General features: G+C 38.3%; 1 pseudogene; it reads right to left on the bottom strand.

The window, feature by feature from the left end:
* Positions 1 to 4,439: 4,439 nt before the first annotated feature.
* LOC144251434 (C2 domain-containing protein 2 pseudogene) lies at positions 4,440 to 5,287 on the bottom strand (annotated as a pseudogene).
* Positions 5,288 to 6,066: the final 779 nt, after the last annotated feature.

The following is a 6,066-nucleotide window of genomic DNA, read 5'->3' as shown; positions in this document are numbered from 1 at the left end:
GTTTTTTAGTTCTTTATATATCCTGGAGATTAATGCACTATCTGAGGTGCATGTGGTAAAGATTTTCTCCAATTTGGATAGGCTCTCTCTTCTTGTTTCCTTTGCTGTGAAGCAGATTTTTTAGTTTGATACACTCCCATTTATTAATTCTTGATTTTAATTCTTGTGTTTTAGAGTCTTTTGGAGGAATTCATCTCATAAGTGTACATGATGGAGATTTAGGCCTAATTTTACTATTGGTAGGTGATGAGTCTCTGGACTAATACTTAGGTCCTTTACTTTGAGTTGATTTTTGTGCAAGTTGAGAGACAAGGACCTAATGGTTTTCAATTTTCCCAGCACCATTTGTAGAAAAGCTATTTTTTTGTCCAATGTATATTTATGGTAACTTGTCTAATAGGAGATAACTGTATTTATGTGAGTTTGTCTCTGACTTCTGTTCCCTTGGTCTTCATATCTGTTTTCTTGCCAATACCATGCCATTTTCATTACTATCATTCTGTGGAATAGTTTAAGGTCTGGTATTTCGATGCTTCCTGCTTCACTCTTTCACTACAGATTGTGTTGGCTATTTTAAATCTCTTATTTTTTTCAAATAAATTTTGTGTTGCTTTTTCTAGTTCTATGAAGAATGCCATTGGGATTTTAATAGGAATTGCATGAAATATGTTTTACATTTTTTGTAGTGTGGCCATTTTGACAATACTAATTTTGCCTATCCATGATATGGGAGATCTTTCCATCTTCTTCTAAGATCTACTTTCTTTAATGTTCTGCAGATTTCATTTGTTAGATTTATTCCCAAATATTTTTTTTTCTTTGAGGCTATTGGGAAAGGGACAGTTTTCCTCATTTCTCTTTCAGTGGATTCATCACTGATGTATATAGGAACACAGTTGATTTATGGGTGTTAATTTCATACCATGTTACTTTGCTGAATCTAGTTAGGATTTCTAGAAGTTTTCTGGTGGAGATTTTTGGGTCCTCTAAATATAGAATCTTGTCATCATGAAACAGGGATAGTTTGAGCTCTCCCCGCCCCCATTCTTATCCCTTTAATGTCTTCCTTTTGTCTAATTGCTCTTGCTAGGTTTTCCAGGACTATGTTGAATAGAAGTGGTGAAAAAGCGCATTCCTGCCTTGCTCCAGTTTTTAAAGGCAAGGCTTTCATTCTTTCTCCATTTTAGAATGATTTTGGTCTTTGGTTTAGCATCTATAGCTTTTACAATGTTGAGCTATATTCCTACTATCCCTAGTTTTTCTAGATTAATGGATACTCTATTTTGTCAAATGCTTTTTCTGCATCTGTTGAGATGATCACGAGATTCTTTAAGTCTATTGATGTGGTGAATTATATTTGTTGATTTGGGTATGCTTGCCAACCTTACATCCCTGGGATGAACCCCACTTGATCATTGTGCACTATCTTTTTAATATGTTTTGTATGCAATTTGTCCATTTTTTGTTATTAGAGAATTTTTAATATTTGTTCTAATTACTAATACATGACAATGGAATGCATTTTGATGCATCATATTTAAGTGGAATATAACTTCTCATTCTTCTGGTTGTACATGAAGTAGGATTACACTGGTCATGCAATCATATATGCACATAGGATCATAATGTCATATTTATTGTATTATGCATCTGACTTCCATACCCCTCCTCTCCTTTCACTCTACTGTCTAATCCAGTGTACCTCTATTAATACCTACTTCCACCACCTTTATTGTGAATTGCAATCTGCACAAGAGAGAAAACATTTGGCCTTTGGTTATTTGGAATTGGCTTATTTTATTTGGCATAATATACTCCAGCCACATCCATTTACTGACAAATGTCATAATTTCATTTTTCTTTAAGGATGAGGAATATTCCATCATATGTGTGTATAACTATCACATTTTCTTCATGCATTCATCTGTTGAAGGGCACCTAATCTGATTCCATACTTTACCTATTGTGAATTGAGCTGCTATAAACATTAGTGTGGCTGTGTCACTGTAGTAATACTGATATAAACCTAGGAGTGGTTTAGTTGTGTCATAAACCTTTGGATTAAAACCTAGTAGTGGATAGCTGGGTCAAATGGTGGTTCATTCAATTTTCTGAGGAATCTTCATACTGCTTTCCAGAGTGGTTGCACCAATTTTCAGTCCCACCAGCAATATGCAAATTCTCACACATATTCTCATCAACATTTATTGTTGCTTATACTTTTGATAACTGGCATTCTAACTGGAGTGAGATTTCAATCTTAGAACTTACTCTAAGTTTTACTTATATTTCTCTAATTGTTAGAGGTATTCAACATTATATATATATAATTTGTTGACTGATTGCATTTCTTCTGTGAAGTCTCTCTTCAGTTCCTTAGTCCATTATTGATAAGATTATTTGGGTTTTTGGTGTTGGAATTTTGGCATTCTTTATATATTCTGGAGATTAATCATCTATCTGGGGTGCATGTAGTTAAAAAAAATTCTCCCCATTGTGTCAGCTGTCTCTTCATGTTATGTTTTCCTTTCCTTTATTGTTTGTAAAGGAAAGTTTCCTTTCCTTTTCTTTTACTTTGATTCCATCCCATTTATTGATTATTTACTTAAATACATTTTTTTAGTTGCAGATGGACATGATACATTATTTATTTATATTTTATGTTGTGCTGAGGTTTGAACCCAGTGCCTCACATATGACAGATGATCACTCTAACACTGAGCCACAACCCCAGCCCCCAATTATTAATTCTTGATTTTACTTCTTGTGCCTCAGGAGTCTTGTTAAGGAAATCAGTTCCTAAGGTGACATAGTGCAGATTTGGGCCTACTTTTTCTTCTCTTATTTGCAGGATGTCTGTTCAATTATTCACTTTGAGTTGAGTTTCATGCAGGATAAGATATAGGGGTTTCATTTCATTTTGCTACATATATATTTCCAGTATTCTAAGCACCATTAATTGAAGAGGCTCTCTTTTCTTCAATGGATGTTTTTGACACCTTCTTCTAGTGTGAGATAAATGTGGATTTCTCTCTGTAGCCTCTATTCTGTACCATTGGTCTACAAGTCTACCATGTCATTTTTGTTACTATAGCTTTTTAGTATACTTTAAGGTCTGGTATTGTGATGCCTCCTGCTTCACTTTTCTTGCTAAGAATTGCTTTAACTATTCTGTGTCTCTTATTTTTCCAAGTAAATATGATTGCTTTTTTTTTCTTTCTGTGCAGAATGTCATTGGGATTTTAATAGGAATTGGATTAAATTTGTATAACATTTTTGGTAGCATAGCCATTTTGACAATACTAATTCTGCATTTGTTCTGTACCATTGGTCTAGGTGTCAAAACCTTGCCATTTTATTACTATGGCTGTGTAGTATAGTTTAAGATCTAGTATCATGATGCCTTCCATTTCTCTCTTCTTGCTAAGGATTGCTTTGGCTACTCAGGGTCTCATTTTTCCAAGTGAATTTCATGATTGCTTTTTCTAATTCTATTAAGAATATAATTGGGATTTTAATAGGAATTGCATGAAATCTGTATAATAATTTTGGTAGTATGGTCATTTTGACAATATTACTTTTGCCTCTCCAAGAGCATGGAAGCCTTTCCATCTTCTAATATCTGCTTCAATTTCTTTCATTAGTGTTTTTTACTTTTCATTATAAAGGTCTTTCACCTCTTTTTAAAAAATTTATTCTCAATTATTTTGTTTTTTGAAGCCTTTGTGAATGGAACAGTTTTCATAATTTCTCTTTCAGTGGATTCATTACTGATTTACAACAGCGGATTTGATTTATGGGTGTCAATTTTATATTATACTACTTTGCTGAATTCATTTATGATTTCTAGAATTTTTCTGGCAGAAATTTTTGCATCTTCTAAAGATAGAATTATGTCATCAGCAAATACTGATAGAGTTCTTCTCCTATTCTTATTTCTTTAATTTATTTATTTTGTCACATGGCTCTGGCTGAAGTTTCCAGGACTGTGTTGAATAGGAGTGGTGAAAGAAGGCATTCTTGTCTTGTTCTAGTTTTCAGAGGCAACACTTTCAATTTTGGCTCATTTGATGACATTGGCCTTGGCCTTAGCTTATGTAGCTTGTACAATGTTGAGATATGTTCCTACTATCCTGAGTTTTAGTAGTGTTTTGAACATGAATCATTGATGTATTTTGTCAAATGATTTTTCAGTGTCTATTGACATGACCATATATGATTCTTGTTTTTAAGTCTACTGATACCATTAATTACACTTATTGATTTCTCTGTGTCAAAACAATATTTCATCCATGGGATGAACATCATGGTGCACTATTTTTTAATGTTTTTATATGCAATTTGCCAGTTTTTTATTTTGAGAATTTTTGCATCTATGTTCATCAAGAATATTTATCTGAAGTTTTCTTTCCTTGATGTATGTGTCTTTGGTTTTGGTATCAGGGCGATGGTAGCCTCATATTTCCTATGATGTCTACTCTGGTCTTCATGGCAGTGACAGTAGTGACCATGGTCCCATATGGCATCTCTGTCAGTCCATTTCTCTTAGCAGCAGCAGCAGGGAAAGGAGTTTGCAAGGATTTCACTTCATTGATTTCTATGTAAGGAAACTCTGCGGTGACAGAGCCCAGTGCTGAGCTGCTGAGGGTGAGCCCATTGATCAGAAAGAAGCTCTGCAGCCTGGAAGGCTGCTGCTTTGTCAGGTCCAGAGAGACAGTGGTCATGGCCAGCAGACTTTCAGAGGACTGCCTTCCCTCTGTAATCTGCAGGTGTAACTCCTTGGACTTGTTGTTCAGCTTGTAGGTGAACTCTTCCTCCCGAGTGAGGTGAGTAGAGTTCTTAGCTAGGGTGCTGGCAAACCTCTGGGTAGGATCATTCAGCTGGGCAATGCACATGGGGTTATACTACCTAAAGCACCAGGATCATTTAGCAGCAAGGCATGGATGTTCTTCACCAGTGGTTTTAGTTCATGGACCCTAGGAGGTTTAGGAGGACAGGCTTCCTGAGCAGTAGATAAAGTACGCTATAGATTCTGAGCTTCTTTCGTGTCTGTGGGCTTGGTGCTCAGAATCACTGACAGAGAGGCAGAACTCACCAGGTGCTTCAAAATAACTTTGAGGGCTTTGGATATTGCATTTGTCTCACCAACCTGGCCTTCCCCTAGTGCTCTGGGCTGGACCTTGATGGTTACTTCTGGCATGTGGATGTAGGACCTCCTAATCTGGATGTCTTCTTCCTATTCTTTCATGTGTAGCTCCAGTTGTAGGTGAACCAGGGAGAGCTGCATGTCATACAGCTGATATCCCAAGCTCAGCACTAAGGGCACTGTGCTGACCAGGAAATGAAGGGTCACTCACCATGTGACAGGCCACCATGTGACAGGCCACCACCTTCTGGGCTGACTGAACCACAATGGTGACTTTTCCAACTGCCAGCTCCTATAGCTGAGGCCACTGATCCTGCTGGAAGGAGAGCTTCAGGGGGCACCTTCTCCTTTTGGCCTCCTGGTTCAGCGTGATCACCCAGCCTGCCTGCCACTGGTCCCTCTAGCTCTTCAGCCTCAGGATCCAAGAAGGCAATGCATAGGACCCCAGGCACTGCTCCTCTTCCAGGTCTTCCCACAGCTGCGGCAGGGGTCAGGCCCTGGTCAGTGAGCCCTGCTGTCAGGTACATGCCTATCATGATCAGAGACTCCATGAAGAGCCAAATCAACGTAAACCACCGAACCTCATCATACCACCAGCCCAGCCAGCGATGCTGGCAAATAGCCAGCCTCCCTTTCCCCAACATCCTGGAACAGCCCCCATGCCAGGACACAGAGTCCTCCGGCTACAAGCTCAGCACATCCACTGGTTTGCCTGCCAGGAGCTGTATGGGGTGAATCAGTCCCAAGCCTGGTGAGGTGTGGAGTCTGGAAGCCCTAGGCCAGGCAGTGTGAATAGGGAACAAATACTTGGCTGGAGCCAGGTGGCCATGGCCTGGCACATCTGGGAAAAGGGAACACAGGAATAGACCCAGCAGCCAGAGGGCCTCATTAGCATGTTTCTCTTCATTGTTTTATAAATT

This window comes from Urocitellus parryii, assembly GCF_045843805.1.
Source record: "Urocitellus parryii isolate mUroPar1 chromosome 13 unlocalized genomic scaffold, mUroPar1.hap1 SUPER_13_unloc_4, whole genome shotgun sequence".
Taxonomy (NCBI): Eukaryota; Metazoa; Chordata; class Mammalia; order Rodentia; family Sciuridae; genus Urocitellus; species Urocitellus parryii.
Note: the sequence above shows the minus strand (reverse complement) of the source record. Positions and strands in the feature narration are given on the sequence as shown.